At 43.2% G+C, this 18,953-nt stretch overlaps 1 long non-coding RNA gene across 1 annotated transcript in view; it reads left to right on the top strand.

The window, feature by feature from the left end:
* LOC130540677 (uncharacterized) overlaps positions 1–18,953 on the top strand; it is a 192,556-nt gene that overhangs the window by 103,925 nt on the left and 69,678 nt on the right. The window lies entirely within an intron of this gene.

Here is an 18,953-nt window from a genome sequence, read left to right as displayed (position 1 = left end):
GAAAACATAGCCAGAAAATGGTAGGCCTGTATACAAACCCAAGTAGCAAGGCCCTGAAACCTCTTAGTCACTCAGTTATCAAGCCAGAATATAAAAAATATTTGGGATTCAAAATAGGTACTGAAATAAAGCCACATTTTCTTAGGAAACTCTTTTAACAAATTGAACAAATTAATAACACCAATAAGAGTGTAGGGTAAATGTTCAGATTAATTAAGCATATAAGTAACTAATGTCTGTTATACATCATCATTTTATCTAGTCACTAGCCAAGTTTTATACTGCTTAGTTCCCAAGACTATAGCAGGTCCGGAAATTATATACCGTTGCATTTTTAAAAACATAATCTATGCGTTGTATAGACATTCAGATCAGCATTTTTCTTATTAGTTTGACTTACTACAGTTTCTTTTACTTTATACACTTGCCTTTATTATCACATAGTAATGATATCTTGGGATTATGAAGAATTGGCTACACAATACCAGACACCCTTTAAAAAGAAAGAAATTCTGTCATTTGCAACATCATAGATAAACCTCGAGGACATTATGTTTAGTGAAATAAACCAAGCACAGAAAGACAAATACTCCATGATTTCACTTACCTGTGGAATCTAAAAAAGTGGAACTTACAGAAGTAGAGAATAGAATGATGATTACTCAAGGATGGGGGTACGGGGTGGGAACAGGGAAAGGGGAGATGTTGGTCAAAGGGTACAAAGTTTGAGTTAGACAGGAGGAATAAATTTTAGTGCGCAGCATGGTGACCATAGGTAATAATAACTTACTATATATTTCAAAATTGCTTAGAGTAGATTTTAAATATTCTCACTAGGAAAAAAAAAGGTAAGTAGGTGAGGTGCTGGATATGTTAATTAGCTTGACTTAATCATCCCTTGGTGTATCAAAATGTTACCTTGTACCCCATAAATATGTATAATTATTATTTGTCAGTAAAACAATTTTCTTCTACATCATTTGGATTATTTTATTTGTTTTAATGACGCATCAAAACATTAAGAGTGCATGCACTTTTTGTCTCTCTTTTAGAGATGGGAAAGTTGAGTGAAGCAGGTTCAGACTCCCTGGAGTGAAGGGGGCAAAACCAGGGCAGTCCCTCCTGCAGTCTTTAGAATGCTGCTGCGGGGTTCAATGGAGAAAGCTGGGGTGGGGGCATTGAATGAGCACTGCCCTTGGAGTCAAACAGCCATCTGACCACGTTGCTTTCTGTTCCTGAGGATAAGACTCAACCACTGTCTAGAGATTCTGAAGTCAAACACTCAAATGTACAAACACTCAAGAAGTTCCTCTGGGCTTTGTATGTTCAGAGACTGAAGAGATGTAGCATTCTCTTATAAGAAAATTTTACTAATTCAACTGAGAATATGCAGAGGGAATGAATAAAGACTCCTAGTCTCCAGAAATTATTGCATTTCCATATGACACACCATTTCATGAAACCTCTCTGCATTTATAAAAGTTGTTTTCTTCCTGAAGATGTGCAGCTTATGCAGAGCTAATTACTCCCAAGTCCTTGGGGAATGCAAATATGCCGACAACTAGCATCATGGCAAAGAAAAAGAGCTCTCAATTTTTTTTTCCTTTTGTCTCATTTTTTTTCTTTCAGTAAGTGCAAATTCTACTATAACCTTAGTAACTTAGTAGTTCCTAAACTCCAGGAAAGCCGCAAGCCATTTACTTTGCTTATTATTTATGAAAAGCAATACAAATTTGAGAGATATAAAAATTTCCTATTACATCTGTTTGGTCTTTCAAAATAAATTAAAATGGATAATAATAATATCTTATTTAGTCCCTGCTGTGTGGCAGATACTATAGAACCATGATGTCATTTACTCCTGACAACAGCCACAGAAAGTAGATATCATTCTCTTGAGAACTGTGACAACTGCCATCAACATGACATTGCTATTTGGACTTAGAACTCAGACCACCTGTGTCAATATAACTTAAGTTACTTGTTCTGAAAACTTTTTTTTTTTTTTTTTTTTGAGACGGAGTCTCGCTCTGTCGCCCAGGCTGGAGTGCAGTGGCGCGATCTCGGCTCACTGCAAGCTCCGCCTCCCGGGTTCACGCCATTCTCCTGCCTCAGCCTCCCGAGTAGCTGGGACTACAGGCGCCCGCTACCACGCCCGGCTAATTTTTTGTATTTTTAGTAGAGACGGGGTTTCACCGTGTTAGCCAGGATGGTCTCGATCTCCTGACCTCGTGATCCACCCGCCTCGGCCTCCCAAAGTGCTGGGATTACAGGCGTGAGCCACCGCGCCCGGCCGAAAACTTTTCATAGAATAGATAAGACTGTAAACCAACAAAGAACTTCTCTGTTTGCATTAGGAAATTCCTGCTGATCAGCTTATCTGAGATAACAATCTGCTCCCTTGGGCAAACTGCTCACTCTCATCAAGCCATAGTTTACTCATCAACACTTGCTTTAAGATCCTCCCTTCGTCCACCTTGGGCTAAGGTTACATCATGATCTTAGCCCAATTCCAGTCAGTTCCCTTTTTTTTTTTTTTTGAGATAGAATTTCGCTCTTGTTGCCCAGGCTGGAGTACAATGGCGCGATCTCGGCTCACTGCAACCTCCACCTCCCAGGTTCAAGCAATTCTCCTGCCTCAGCCTCCCGAGTAGCTGGAATTACAGGCATGCACCACCACACCCGGCTAATTTTGTATTTTTAGTAGTGATGGGGTTTCTCTATGTTGGTCAGGTTGGTCTCGAACTTCCGACCTCAGTTGATCCACCTGCCTTGGCCTCCCAAAGTACTGGGATTACAGGCATGCACCATCACGCCCAGCTAATTTTGTATTTTTAGTAGTGATGGGGTTTCTCTATGTTAGTCAGGCTGGTCTTGAACTTCCGACCTCAGTTGATCTGCCTGCCTTGGCCTCCCAAAGTGCTGGGATTACAGGCATGAGCCACCATGCCTGACCTTCAGTTCCCTTCTTTAAAGACTCTTGAGGTTACTTGAACCAAAATCTCAAAACTGTATAAATATCACCCCTGACTTCTTTTTTCTGAGGTACCACTAAGACTTTGTCAAGATGGTGTTTTACTTATTAAATTGTCTGACAGCATTTGAGGGAGTTTAACAATTCTTGTTTTACAAATGAGCAAAGAGAGGCCCAGAGTTTCAGTTATTTGTCCAAGTTCACTCCCTTAGTTAAGGGTTGAAGCCAGGATTCCAATCCAGAACTATCTGACCCCATCCCATCTTCCTGATCGCTCTGCTACTGTGGTCGTTCAGTTGGAATGAAAATCCAGTTTCTTTGGTTTCAACCATGGACATATTTGGCTTTTGAGGAGTAAAAGAAAATCCAAGCAATAGTTGTCTTAGTCTGTTCTTGCTGCTATAACAAAACATCTTAGATTGAATAATATATTAAGAACAGACTTTCTTTCTTACTGTTCTAGAGGCTGGGAAGTCCAAGAGCAATGAACCAGCAGCTGAGTCTGGTGAAGGCCTATTCCTCATGGGGGGTTTCTTGTGGTGTCCTCACATGGTGGAAGGGCAAAAAGGGCCAAATGAACTCTGTTAAGCCCTTTTATTTATTTTATTTCATTTTCAAACAGGGTATTACTTTGTCATTCAGGGTGGAGTGCAGTGGCATGATCACAGCTCACTGCAGCCTCAACCTCCCAGGCACAAGTGATCCTCCTAATTCAGCCTCCAGAGTAGCTGGGACTATAGGTGTGCACCACCATGCCTGGCTAATTTTTAAATATTTTGTAGAGATGGGGTCCCCCTATATTGCACAGGCTCTCAAGCCCTTGTATAAGAGCATTAATTCCATTCATGAGGGCAGAGCCTTCATAACCTAATTACCTCCTAAAAGTCCTGCCTCTTAATAAAACTGCACTGGGGATTGAATCCCAACGTGAACTTTGTAGGGAACACAAACATTCTAACCATAGCAATGGCCCAGTTGACAGTCCTGTGTAAAGCAGCTGCCATGTGACCTCGTATGTTTGTCTGTGGGAATCCAATACTACTGCTTCAGAATAAACTCTTACCAACATTCTCTAAGTGAAAGACATAGGTCAGGCAAGGGCCAGGAAAACCAAATCTATAACTGGTGTGACCTTTAAACTATCAGTATATTATTCAGCTGGTATATTAGTTTCCTAGAGCTGCTGTTAACAAATTACCTCAAAGTTGGTGGCTTAACACAACAGAAATTTATTCTCTCTAAGTTCTGAAGGCCACAAATTCAAAATCAAGGTCTTGCCAGGGCCACGTTCCCTCTGAAGGTTCTGAGGGAGAATCCATCCCATGCCTCTCTCCTGGATTCTGGTGGCTCCCAGCAATCCTTGGCATTCTGTGGTTTGGGACTTTATAACTCCAGCCTCTGCCCTGGTCTTCACATGGCTTTCTCTTTTTGTCTCTATGTCTTCTTTTCTCTTTCTTGGAAGGACATTTCTCACTGGATTAAAGTCCCAGCTCAATCCAGGATGATCTCATCTTGAGACCCTTATCTTAATTACATCTACAAAGACTTGTATTCAAATAAGATCACATTCTGAGGTTTCAGGTGGACATATCTTTTGGGAGCCACAGTTCAACTCACTACAGCTAGTAAAGTTTGTTACTGACCCGGTATTAGCATCAACATTATTACATCTAAATAAAAATGCCAATGAAAAATAATATAAAGAATAACAATAATAGCTCATTTTTTAAAAATGTAGTCTTTCAAAATTTTTTTCTTTTTTTTTTTTTGAGACGGAGTCTCACTCTGTTGCCCAGGCTGGAGTGCAGTGGCGCAATCTCCACTCACTGCAAGCTCTGCCTCCCGGGTTCCTGCTATTCTCCTGCCTCAGCCTCCCGAGTAGCTGGGACCACAGGCACCTGCCACCACGCCTGGCTAATTTTTCTTTTGTTGTCATATTTTTAGTAGAGATGGGGTTTCACCATGTTAGCCAGGATGGTCTTGATCTCCTGACCTCGTGATCCACACACCTCGGCCTCCCAAAGTGCTGGGATTACAGGTGTGAGCCACTGCACCCGGCCTCAAAATTATTTTATATAAAACCACTGTTTATGGGATATTACAGTGATCATATGATGTTTGATTACAGCAGTGCATATATGGAAATTTTAAATATCTTATTCATATCATTGATTCTATGTAAACACAATGGCTTTGTGAAAAGACCATTTTCTAGAAATGTATCAAACATTTATCTAGTGCATATGGTGTTCCAAGCACTGGGGAGATACATAAATGATGACAGTACTGTTCTCCAGTTTGTAAAAAGAGAAAAGTGAGAAGGATGATGATGAAATGGTAGCTCGATGACCACCTCCAACTTAAAACCATCTATGAAAGAACATATTAAGGCTCAGAATATATGATTCCCATAGATTTTAGCAAGATTTTATTTATAAGAACTCTACTGTGTTTTCTTCCTGTGTTACTCCCACACTGTAGTATATCACAGTAATTTCTGAACCGCATATTTTAACCACAGTTAACTAGAAGTTTAAGAACTTTTTTGACCCAGTGGAAATACATTTTACACTTGACCCAGTATATGTATCACTGAAATAAGTTTCACAAATCAGTATTTACTCTTAGAAGCATGATGAAGGCTGATATTTTCTACTTTGTTGTATTTCATTAGTAATTTAAATTGATTTAAAAATGTACTAATGGATAACCACAATTTATTAAGTAGCATCAATCATTCTTTACCTTATCCACCCCAACACACATATATTAACAGGATTTCATAATGAGTAGCTTTCTTGCATTTCATACAGTTCATTTTAGGACATAATCTCATTTATATTACTTTGGTAGGAACAATATTTCAGGGGCTTTAAAGATACAGTTCAAGGCCAGGCATGGTGGTTCATGCCTGTAATCCTAGTAATTTGTGGATGCCAAGGGAGGAGAATCACTTGAGGCCAGGAGTTCTAGACCAGCCTGGGCAACATAGTGAGACTCCCATCTCTAAGAAAAATTTAAAAACTAGCTGGACATGGTGATGTGCACCTGTAGTCCTAACAACTGGGAAGGCTATGGCAGGAGGATGGCTTGAGCCCAGGAGTTCGAGGCTGCAGTGAGCTATGATGGTGCCCCAGCCTGGGCAACAAAGTGAGATCTTGTCTCTTAAAAAAAGATAGAGTGTGGCTCACGCCTGTAATCCCAGCACTCTGGAAGGCATAGGCAGGTGGATCACCTGAGGTCAGGAGTTCGAGACCAGCCTGGCCAAGATGACGAAACCCCATTTCTACTAAAAATACAAAAATTAGCCAGGTGTGGTTGTGTGCACCTGTAATCCCAGCTACTCTGGAGGTTGAGGCAGGAGAATCGCTTGAACCTGGGAGGCAGAGGTTGCAGTGAGCCAAGATCGCACCACTGCACTCCAGCCTGGGTGACAAGAGTGAAACTCCATCCCCTCCATGCCCACATTAAAAAAAAAAAATGGAGTTTAATAACTGGGAAGACCACATTAGATGATTTTACATTTGATTGCATATTGTTAGAACACATTTTTGAATATATTAATGCATTTAAAACATGAATAAATGATACTTTGCATGTGTTCCTTTTTCCCCACAGGCCAATTTTTTCAACTGCCCTACAGTAGCTTCCGCTTGCTGGTGCCTTTGGGCTGCCATGGCCCCAACCCTGGCTCTACCTGTGCATGATCTTATAGTTCTGTGGTTCTCCACTGGTTCAATCACTCTGTTTCTATGATTCTGATTGGTTCAGCGTGGTCAGCTGCTTGTGTCCGCCCTAGTCAGCAGTTATCTGACTGATTGAGGTCCTGTAGCCTACATGGCTGCTTTCCATAGCTTTTCTTTTTTTTGTTTGTTTGTTTTTGAGACGGAGTCTCGCTCTGTCGCCCAGGCTGGAGTGCAGTGGCGTGATCTCGGCTCACTGCAAGCTCCGCCTCCCGGGTTCACGCCATTCTCCTGCCTCAGCCTCCCCAGAAGCTGGGACTATAGGCGCCCGCCACTACGTCCGGCTAATTTTTTAAAATATTTTTAGTTGAGACGGGGTTTCACCGTGTTAGCCAGGATGGTCTCGATCTCCTGACCTCGTGATGCGCCCGCCTCGGCCTCCCAAAGTGCTGGGATTACAGGCGTGAGCCACTGCGCCCGGCCTGCTTTCCATAGCTTTTCTAAGCGGATAGATATCAGTCAGGTCCCAGAAGTTAATAATACACTGCAATTGGGAAAACTGGAGAAGATTTTAATAAGAAGTGATTTATAAAGAACTGGGCATAAGAAAACCACAAGAAACCACAAGGGATAGTAGTACAGTATCCTTGGGGATTAACTGCAGGGGACCATTATTACTCCTGGGCCAAAAGAGGCAGTTACCAGAACCTGGGGAGACAGCCAAGTGGAGGGGCCTGCGGGACAGGACCTGCAACCTTTAATAAAGGTGTTACCAGCAGTGAATCCGACAGGCCTGCAGTAAACTTGATCCTTCCCTCCTCAAAGGAAAGAATTCACCCAAAGGGCATAAGGCAGTGAGAGACAAGTTTTAGAGCAGAATTAAAAGTTTATTAAGTTTTAGAGCAGGAAGGAAAGAAAGGAAGCAAAGTACACTTGGAAGAGGGCCGAGCGGGCAACTTGAGAGATCCAAGTGCCCTATTTGGTCCTTGACTTGGGGTTTTATCCATTGGCGTGGTTCCTGGGTTTCTGTTTCTCCTCCCTTGATTCTTCCCTTGGGGTGGGCCATCCTCACGCACAGTGGTCTGCCAGCGCTTGGGAAGGATCACGGCACAGTGTGTTTACTGAAGTTGTGCGCATGTTCACTTGAGGCATTTTTCCCTTACAAGTTGAGCGTTCCTGGAGGAAGGTCATATACCAGTTAAACTCCACCATTTTGCATCTTAATTAATGCACATGCTTGAGCCTGCTCATCCAGCTCCTGAGATCTTATCTGGAAGCTGCTAATCACCAGCTTCAGGTGTTTTCTGTCTATTGTTAGAGTAGCTTTCCCTGGTGCCAGCTGACACCAATTATTATTTTAGAGAGACAGTTTAACAACAGCCCGACCATCACCTGATGGTTGCCTGACATTTCTGGGCTAAGAGGCCCCTCTCCTTCCCTGCTTATGTCTGCCTAACTACCTACTCTAACAAAGGGACACAGCCAAGCCAAGCCGGGGCTGGGGTCTGGGGTGGTGGTGGCAGGGAGGAGAATTTGGAGGAGCAAATACAAAGTATCTCAAAGCACAGGAAGTGTGGATAAGAAGGGAATGATTGGCATCTCAACCGCAGGGGTGAGTCCACAAAGCTTTCTGGAGGAAAGCTTTTCTTTTGTTTTTTTTAACACTGCTGGAAATGACTTAGGAGGCCCTTATATGCCGGATACTGTTCTAAGTTTGTTATCTGCATTAATTCACTGAATACTAAAATAGCCCTCTGAGGAGGATAATATTGTCTTTTGTAGAGGTGGGGGGTGCTTTTCATTGAAGTCTGATATACATAAAGTGCACATGTAAATGACAGTTCAATAATTTTCACAAAGGCAACACACTCAGGCAATCAGCCTGCAGATCAGGAAAGAAAACATGACCAGCCACCTAAGACTCCCTTTCCAGTCTCCACCACCCTCAGTGGTGTTGATATCCAACACCAACACTGAAACCGCCTTTGCAAAAATTATATCAGTAAGAAAAATTGTAACAGTGAGCTGGGCTACCCTCGCCCCACCCCCATCTTGCCTTTCCCTTAATTATTCCTGGGCTTTGGGGCTGAGCTGAGTTTGAGGGACATTTGGGTAAATTTAAATGATAATAGGCCTTCCCTCAAACTCAATTGCTTTTCTAAAGCTAAGGGGAGGCCTCCAGGCTAGGGGAAGGAGAAGAGCCTGAGTCTCTTGCTAAGGTATAGACATGAAGGATTGTTAGTCATTATTTCAGAGGTTATAGGAGATGCAGCTTCCCCAGTGATTCCTGCAGATAACATCTCTGTTGTAGGTTGGCTTTTTGAGATATCTTTTCAGGTTTTTTTGCATGTCTGACACCCATGGCTTCACCTTGACCTGATGGCTGCACTTGGACCCTCAACCCCACTCCTGTGGCCCCACCCAGAAGCAATTCAGTGCACAGGAGGACAGCGTTGACCCCCTATGATTTCATCTCTGCCCCAACCAATCAGCAGGCAGGCCTAATCACCCCCATCACTTCCCCCAAACTGCCTTTGAAAAACTCTTAACCTAGGAGCTTTGGAAGAGAATTATTTCAGTGCTAAATTGGTCCCCACGTGGCATGGCCGGCCTCGTGTCTATAAAACTCTTTCTTTAATATAATGCCATGGTTTTTCTTTGTGCAGTCACAGGAAGAACCCCTCAGGCAGTTACAACACTATCCTAATATCCAACACCAATGAGGATTTTTGCCATTTTTTGTACTTTATGTACTGAAGTCGCACAGCACTAATTCTTTTGTCTATGACTTCTTAGGTCAATTTTTTGTTTGTAGCAACAAACTTAATTTGAAAATTGTAAAATATATACAACACAAAATTTACCATTTTATCCATTTTGAAGTCTGCAGTTCAGTGCCATTAAATGCATTCACAATGTCGTGTAGCCGTCACCAGTATCCACTGCCAGAACTTTCTCCACATCCCAAACAGAAACTCTATACTCATTAAACAATAACTCCATTCTCCCCCTCTTCCCCCCAGCCCCTGGTAACCACTATTCCACTTTCTGTCTGTGGGAATTTGCCTATTCTAGGCACCTCATATAAGTGGAATCATGCGATATTGGCCCTTTTGTGTTTGGCTTATTTCCTTAACATAATGCTTCCCACGTTCATGGTCATCCTCATTTCATAGGTGAGGAAACTGAGGCGCAGGAACATTAAGGAAGGAAGTGGTGAGCCCAGGATAGAAACCCAGGCAGTCTGGCTCCGGTGCCTGAGTACTTAAGAGCATCATTGTGCTGTTTATCAATGAGCCTTGTGTTCACAGAGTCAATGATGATAGTTATTCAAAGCATGGGCTGGCTGGATGGCTCTAAGTGCTTCTCAGAGCCTACTAACCCAGAATAAAACAACTTGAAACCCACATTTTCTTTCCTGTGTGGCAAAAGGAAGAGTTTCCCTTTGTCTTCTTGTGTCTGGCTAAAAGAGCAAACTCTTTCCTCTAATTGCAGACTCTTACTTGATTGTTTCTGCAGTCCCTGCCATTCATCCATTTCTATGATGACTCTGCTCCCATCCCCGAGACCAGCTTCCTGGCACTCACTTCAGAGCCACCATTTGGCTGTCTCAGCACTCCCTATTGGGTAAAACTCATCATTCCACTGCGCACAACTCTGTACAATTTGCTCAAAATATTAGTTTTGTGCAGAGCCGCTTTTGACATGGGAGCCAGAACAATCCATTTTGAAGCCAACGATGCCAGTCTGGCTATTGTTAGGAACGGGGACCCTGGTTTGCACACACCAACCTGCCTCATCCAAAATGAATTCAGGGGCCAGCAGAGATCGAGTCCAAGCTCTTCCCTGACTTTGGGCAGTCAAGCCACAAAGGGCTGGTGCATATTTACCAACAGTCCGCACATGTCTGACTTGTCTTCGCCAAAATCACTGAATTCCAGCATCTCAGAATGCTGGGTGCCAAGAAAAGGCAGGTAGCCATAGTTGTCTTGGATGGCATGACTCAGCAGCAATGGGGCTCTTCAGCAATGAGGTGCTGACTTTTAAACACAGGAATAACGTGCCAACACTAAGCTACAAGCAAATGTTTTATATTGGGAATTTGCAAACATAAGGCCCTTTTTGTACCTATCAGACAGTTAAACAAAATTTGCAATACTCTGCTAACAGATTCTCTTTCTTTCAGCAATACAATACATTGCATTACCTTTCTGGTCCCAATTGTCATCAAAGACAAGAAACAATCTAACCAAAATGCTGGCTCCTCCTCCTCTGCTGGAGCTTTAATTATTAGTGTTTTGCAGCTCAGTCCTAGCTACATTTTCCTCCTGTGTGATCTTACTCATTTAAATGCCATTTGTACTTGTCAGAACCCACTTGGTTACAAGTAACAGAAACTAACTCAACTCTGAAGCAAAAATGGGAATTCATTGATTCATGTAATTGTGATGTTAGCTCCAGGACTGACAGCCTCATGGGCCTCAATGCTGCATCAGCACGTGGCCTCTCTCCCTGTGTTACTTGGGTCTTTTTTCCTGTTGTGTTGTGTTGGTCTCATTCTTATTAGGCTACAGTCCCAAGGTGGTTTTAAAAAAAAAAAAAAGGCCCTGGTAGCTCCAAGCTTGCACTGTACCAGTTTAGCAATTCTGTAAAGAACAACTTTTCCTTCCTTATTGTTCCACTAAAAGTCCTTTGGCTAATTCTTATTGAAATGATCTGGGTTATCTGCATAGCCCTGAATAATCACTACGACTGGGTAAATGGCTTGTGCTGACTGTTCAGGCCTGAGACTTCTCCTTACTTCTTGGCTAGAGGAGAATCTGGAACTTTGATTAACAGCCTGTCATGATTCTTAGCCAAGAAGGAGGGATATTTCCCCGAAAGAAAATCAGGATCCTTTCAGCAAAAGATATGGCATATTTTCCCACACAGAACTATACTATGTATATGCTGAAGATTTCCAAATTTATTTCTTTCTGGTCCAGACCTCACCCCTGAACTATAGGTTCATATATCAAACAGCTTCCTCAACTCGTCTTATGGGCATCTTAATCTCACTGATATGGTTTGGCTCTGTTGTCCCCACACAAATCTCATTTTGAATTGTACTCCCATAATTCCCACGTGTTCTGGGAGGGACCCAGTGGGAGATAATTTGATCATGGGGGTGGTTTCCCCCATACTGTTCTCATGGTAGTGAATAAGTCTCACGAGATCTGACGGTTTTATCAGGGGTTTCCCCTTTTACATCTTCCCCATTTTCTCTTGCCGCCACCACGTAAGAAGTGCATTTCACCTCCCACCATGATTCTGAGGCCTCCCCGCCATGTGGGACTGTAAGTCCAATGAAACCTCTTTTGCTTCCCAGCCTCGGATATGTTTTTATCAGCAGCGTGAAAACAGACTAATACACTTACCCTGTCCAAAATGTGTCTCTTGATTATGAGCATCTCACCCCTACCCTATCCTATCCTCAACCTGTACTTTCTCTGCTTACGAGCAAGAAGAACTGGCACTGGCTAACTTAGGCAGGCAGAATGTGCTGGAAGGCTTTGGGACTCGCAGAATTGATGGCAGGCTGGAGTCCTGGACTTGGAACTAGGAAGCACAGCAACTGCCTTGCAAAAGAAAAAACTTGTTAGGAGCTCCTGGAGGGACTGAATTTTGTCCTTCTTCAGATTCACATTCCAGGAAAGGATTACCTGATTGGACTATCTCAATCATGTATGGCCTCTCGGCTTGACTATAACTCATAAGAAAGAGGTGTTCCCGCCGGGTGCAGTGGCTCATGCCTGTAATCCCAGCACTTTGGGAGGCTGAGGTGGGCGGATCACCTGAGGTCAGGAGTTCAAGACCAGCCTGGCCAACATGGTGAAACCCTGTCTCTTAAAAAATACAAAAAATTAGCCAGATGTGGTGGCGGGCGCCTGTAATCCCGGCTACTTCGGAGGCTAAGGCAGGAGAATTGCTTGAATCCGGGAGGCAGAGGTTGCAGTGAGCCAAGATTGCATCATTGTACTCCAGCTTGGGCGACAGAGCGAAACTCAGCTTCAAAAAAAAAAAAAAAAAAAAAAAAAGGAGGTGGTGTTCTCTAACAAGAAATGGGGGTGCTATTAGGGAAATGGATGCTAGACATTCAAATACTCAACACATATCCGCTCTACACCCTGTTCTTTCCCCAACTCACTAGATGTCTTCTCCACTTGACACATGGCTCAAGTAAAAAACCTAGCAGTGAGCCTGAGTTCCTCCCCTCCCCTCACCTCCACATCCAAGGTGTCAGCAAACCCCTACAGCTCTGCTTCAAAAAGGTATCCTAACAGTGTCTATTTCTGTCTGTTTCACCTCTACCTCCCTCATCCACACCATGACTTTCTCTCAGCTGGAATTCCATAATGGCCTCCAACTGGTTTCTCTGCCTCCCTTTTTGCTCCATGCAGCAGCTAGGGTGATCATCTCAACAATACAAAACAAGTCCGGTCACCTCTGCTTAAAGCCCTTCAATGATATCTTATTGATCTTGCAATAACATCTAATCACAAGATGGTCCTATGACAAAGTGGTTATGAACCGAGACTCTGAAGCCAAATTGCCTGGGTTCAAATCTACGTTCCACCCCTTACCAACTAGAGCTCCTTGGAAAAGTTATGTAGCCTCTCTGGGCCTCAGTGCCCTCATCTGAAGAGTGGGGATAATAATAGTATTTAATTATAGGGTTGCGTAATGATTAAATAACTAACCCATAAAAATTACTTGGAATAGCATCTGACACAAAGGAAGTGCTAAATAAACATTAGCTATTATTGTATAAAGACCCATTTGATCTGGTGCCTGTCCTCTCTCTGACTACATCTCCCTCTACTCTCCATTCTTTGTTTCCATGGTCCCACCAGACTGACACCCTGATTTTCTTAGAACATTCCAATTCTTTCTACCTCAACACCTTTACATTGCTCTTCTGTATGCCCACATGTTCTTCTACCAGATTTCACATGGAGCTTAAATACCACCTTTTCCAGACAGGCTTCACAGTATCTAAAGTCGCTCTTCCTCCCTGCCTTTATTACTCTGTCCTATCACCCTGTTCATAGACTTCAGTGTGCTTATAACATTGAAATGATCCAATTTATTGCTTTTCTATTTATTGTCTGTTTTCTTCTCGAGAATGTGAGTTCCATGAGAGGAGAAAGCTTGGCAGTCTTGTTCACAGCTCTTAAAAATATGCTTGGCACCTAATAGGCACTCAATAAATGCTTGTTGAATGAATTAATGAATTTCGGATGACTGAAGGATGAAATGTTTGCTAAATCAACAGGATCAATCTTGTCATTGAACCACATACATTTCTGCTTGAAGAGTTCTAGCAACAGTGTGTTTCGAGCTATCACCATTATAAGAATAACTGGGGTGGTAACTTGAAGGGGTGGGTTGCCCCTCCACACCTGTGGGTGTTTCTCGTAAGGTGGAACGAGAGACTTGGAAAAGAAAAAGACACAGAGACAAAGCATAGAGAAAGAAATAAGGGGACCCAGGGAACCAGCGTTCAGCATATGGAGGATCCCGCCAGCCTCTGAGTTCCCTTAGTATTTATTCATCATTCGTGGGTGTTTCTCCGAGAGGGGGATGTGTCAGGGTCACAAGACAATAGTGGGGAAAGGGTCAGCAGACAAACACGTGAACAAAGGTCTTTGCATCATAGACAAGGTAAAGAATCAAGTGCTGTGCTTTTAGATGTGCATCCACATAAACATCTCAATGCTTTACAGAGCAGTATTGCTGCCCGCATGTCCCACCTCCAGCCCGAAGGCAGTTTTTCCCTATCTCAGTAGATGGAACATACAATCGGGTTTTATACCGAGACATTCCATTGCCCAGGGACGGGCAGGAGACAGATGCCTTCCTCTTGTCTCAACTGCAAGAGGCATGCCTTCCTCTTATACTAATCCTCCTCAGCACAGACCCTTTACGGGTGTCAGGCTGGGGGACGGTCAGGTCTTTCCCTCCCACGAGGCCATATTTCAGACTATCACATGGGGAGAAACCTTGGACAATACCTGGCTTTCCTAGGCAGAGGACCCTGCGGCCTTCCGCAGTTTTTGTGTCCCTGGGTACTTGAGATTAGGGAGTGGTGATGACTCTTAAGGAGCATGCTGCCTTCAAGCATCTGTTTAACAAAGCACATCTTGTACCGCCCTTAATCCATTTAACCCTGAGTTGACACAGCACATGTTTCAGAGAGCAGGGGGTTGGGGGTAAGGTCATAGATTAACAGTATCTCAAGGCAGAAGAATTTTTCTTAGTACAGAACAAAATGAAGTCTCCTATGTCTACTTCTTTCTATACAGACACAGTAACAATCTGATCTCTCTTGCTTTTCCCCACAGTAACTCCCAGACACAAATTCTTTCCTGGATATAATTCTGCTGGTTTTGGGTTTCAGTGGGCTTCTACTTCTGCTGTTCTGTGACTGAGGCAGCTGTAGGACTGGGGAAGTGCGATGGACAGGGAGTCAGGAATCCTGGCTTCCCGTAGGGGATCTGATACTCAGTAGCTGTGTAACTGTGAGAAGTCATCATTTCTGTGAGCCTCAGTTTCCTTGTCTGTAATGTTGGGGATGAAATATAATGGCTTTCAAGGATATGGAGAAATTAGAACTCTTGTGCATTACTGGTGGGAGTGAAAAACGGTGCCGCCACTGTGGAAGACATTAGGGAGGTTCCTAAAAAATTTAAAAATAGAATTAGCATATAATCCAGTAATTCCATCTCCAGGTATACACCCAACAGAATTGAAAGGAGGGACTTGAACAGAAATTTGGACATCCATGTTTATAACGGCATTATTCACAAAATCCAAAAGGATAACCCAAATATTTATTAAAGAGTAAATGGATAAACAAAATACATACTTACATGTGTGTACACACACACACAATGGAATATATTCAACCTTAAAAAGGGAAAAAAATTCTGACATAAGCTACAATATAGGCAAACCTCAAAAACATGCTAAGTGAAATAGGCCAGACACAAAAGGACAAATATTATGACTGCCCTTATCTGAGGTACAATTTGACTTTAGAGTAGCTAAATTCATAAAGAAAGAAAGCAAAATAATGGTTACCAGGGGCTGGGAGGAAAGAGGGAATGGAGAGTTATTGTTTAATGGGTGTGAGGTTTCAGTGGCTGATGATGGAAGGGTTTTAGAGAGATGGATGATAGTGATGGTTGGGGGATGATGGAAGGGTTTTAGAGATGGATGGTGGTGATGGTTGGGGGATGATGGAAGGGTTTTAGAGAGACGGATGATAGTGATGGTTGGGGGATGATGGAAGGGTTTTAGAGAGACAGATGATAGTGATAGTTGGGGGATGATGGAAGGGTTTTAGAGATGGATGATAGTGATGGTTGGGGGATGATGGAAGGGTTTTAGAGAGACGGATGATAGTGATGGTTGGGGGATGATGGAAGGGTTTTAGAGATGGATGATAGTGATGGTTGGGGGATGATGGAAGGGTTTTAGAGATGGATGATAGTGATGGTTGGGGGATGATGGAGGGGTTTTAGAGATGGATGATAGTGATGGTTGGGGGATGATGGAAGGGTTTTAGAGATGGATGGTGGTGATGGTTGGGGGATGATGGAAGGGTTTTAGAGATGGATGATAGTGATGGTTGGGGGATGATGGAAGGGTTTTAGAGATGAATGATAGTGATGGATGGGGGATGATGGAGGGGTTTTAGAGATGGATGATAGTGATGGTTGGGGGATGATGGAAGGGTTTTAGAGATGGATGGTGGTGACAGTTGGGGGATGATGGAAGGGTTTTAGAGATGGATGGTGGTGATGGTTGTACAACAAGTAGATATACTGAATGCCACTGAACTATAAATTCCAAACTGTTAAAATGGTACATTTTATTTTATGGATATTTTACCACAATCGAAATATAATAATGCCCTTTTCTCGAGGTAGTTTCAAACACTAAGTGAGCTAATGTATGTCATCACCTACCATAGTTGGTATTCATAGTTAAATTGGTGTGAAACTGTAAAAAGTGACTGTAGGCAGTGGTAAATAAGGAGAATCTTCTAATCTTGAAATATTTATCATCAGAGACATTATATGCACATAAGATGTAGTCAAAAGCATCCCGGAAAAAAAGCAATGATGGATGAAATGTGTGCCTGCCCGCCTTTACCAATATTTCATTCTACTTTAGCTTAACCCAGGGTAAGTGGAGGGAAGTCCTTCTCTGAAAATGAATGGATTGTTATCACTGTTTATTCTAAAGCAGGCTAACATATTTGGAGGCAAATTCAGTTTAAGAGTGGTGACAAAATGCCAGAGTCCCCCACACTCAGCAGCAGAAGCCTTCACCATTGTCTCCCATGGGTGATGGTGGACACGGGGTCAGGACTGGACTCCTCTTGACTTTTCTCTGGGAATGTAGCTCTGCCCCGTACTCTTCTGTTATTCCTTGGCTCAGTAAGGAAACATCACACTCACCTAGCCCTTGAAGTTTAAGAAACCGATTCTTCACTCCAATGTGGGAAGTCTCGGGGTGTGAAGAGTTCACAGTTACATGATAATAGGGGCTGTGAAGTTAGAGACCTGACACTTTACCCTCCAAGGTTTTCTTCACTCAGAGCCTCTCTCAGTTTCCCTACCAGCTTGATCTTTCTTGACCCCATTCTCCTGGTTCTTGAGAAAACCACATTCTTTCTGGCAGGTTCTAGCCCATGTCCTGGCTTAGAAAGCACTGCTCTTTGGTCAGCCTCCTGTGTACTGTTCAGAGCTGATTGCTCTGCCTCTTGGGCTCTTCCCAACTGGTCTGGTGTTTATATGTCCAACATTAACCCTTCAACGTCTCTCCTGCAGCACCCCGTGCCTTTATCATTTAAATAACTTCAGGTCTGCACACCCTCCCAGCCCTGGCTTTTCCTCTCACAGTTTCACCCCTAATTACTTCTTTTGCTTGTTAGTTTGGGGATCAATTTCTCTGCCTTCTGGTTCATTTTTGCTGTTAACTTCTGTAAGGTAGTTGCTCTTGCAAGTTATAATGGATGCACAAAGAGAAGGGGAAGGACCTACCATGCGCAGTGGCTCATGCCTGTAATCCCAGCACTTTGGGAGACAGAGGCGGGTGGATCACCTGAGGCCAGGAGTTCAAGACCAGCCTGGCCAAAATGGCGAAACCCAGTCTCTACTAAAAATACAAAAATTAGCCAGGCGTGGTGGCACATGCCTGTAATCCCAGCTACTCGGGAGGCTGAGGCAGGAGAATCACTTCAACCTGGGAGGCGGAGGTTGCAGTGAGCCGAGATCGTGCCACTGCACTCCAGCCTGGGTGACAGAGTGAGACTCCATCTCAACCAAAAAATAAAATAAAATAAAATAAAGAGAGAGAAGGGAAAGAACCCTAGTCATTCATGAATATAACCCATATGAGACAGAAGCCTCTCATGTCCCCATCTCAGGCTGTGTGAACACAGGCAAGAGAGCATCACTGGGTAAGAGCACAGGCGCTGGGGGTATCTATCACTCATAAACTGGGTAACCTCAGGTGTATTTCATAATCTCTCTGTGTCTCAGTTTTCCTGTCTGAAAATGGGAATAATAGTAATGGTACCCATCTCGTGGGGCTCTTGTGAGGACTGAGTTAATATATTAAAAGTATGTAGAATAGGCAGGGTGCAGTGGCTCACGCCTGTAATCCCAGCACTTTGGGAGGCCAAGGCGGGCAGATAGCCTGAGGTCAGGAGTTTGAGACTAGTCTGGCCAACATGGTGAAACCTCATCTCTACTAAAAATATAAAAATTATCCGGGCGTGATGGCAGGTGCCTGTAATCCCAGCTACTTGGGAGGCTGAGGCAGGAGAATTGCTTGAACCCGGGAGCTGAAGGTTGCAGTGAGCCGAGATCACACCATTGTACTCCAGCCTGGGCTACAAGAGTGAGACTTTGCCTAAAAACAAAACAAAACAAAAAAGTATGTAGAATGGAACTGGCATGTAGAAAGTTCTCAATAAATGATGGTTTCATTAAAAGTTTATGTAAATCTGTCTCTAATTTTCTTTTGAGAGAGTACCAGTGAAAGGGTAGGGTACTCATTCACTTACATAGCACAAAACCGCTTGTATTGGGACTTTTTTGGTTGCAAATGACAGAAACCCAGTTTAAGCCATCTTAAGAAAAAAAAAGTAGGAAGGAAAAGGGAGTCAATGGCTTCTGTCACTGGGGAAGATACTAGAGTTGCTGAAGGAAAAGTTTTAGGAATCATTGCTACAAAAACTG

The sequence above is a fragment of the Pan paniscus genome, chromosome 10, assembly GCF_029289425.2.
Source record: "Pan paniscus chromosome 10, NHGRI_mPanPan1-v2.0_pri, whole genome shotgun sequence".
NCBI lineage: Eukaryota > Metazoa > Chordata > Mammalia > Primates > Hominidae > Pan > Pan paniscus.
Note: the sequence above shows the minus strand (reverse complement) of the source record. Positions and strands in the feature narration are given on the sequence as shown.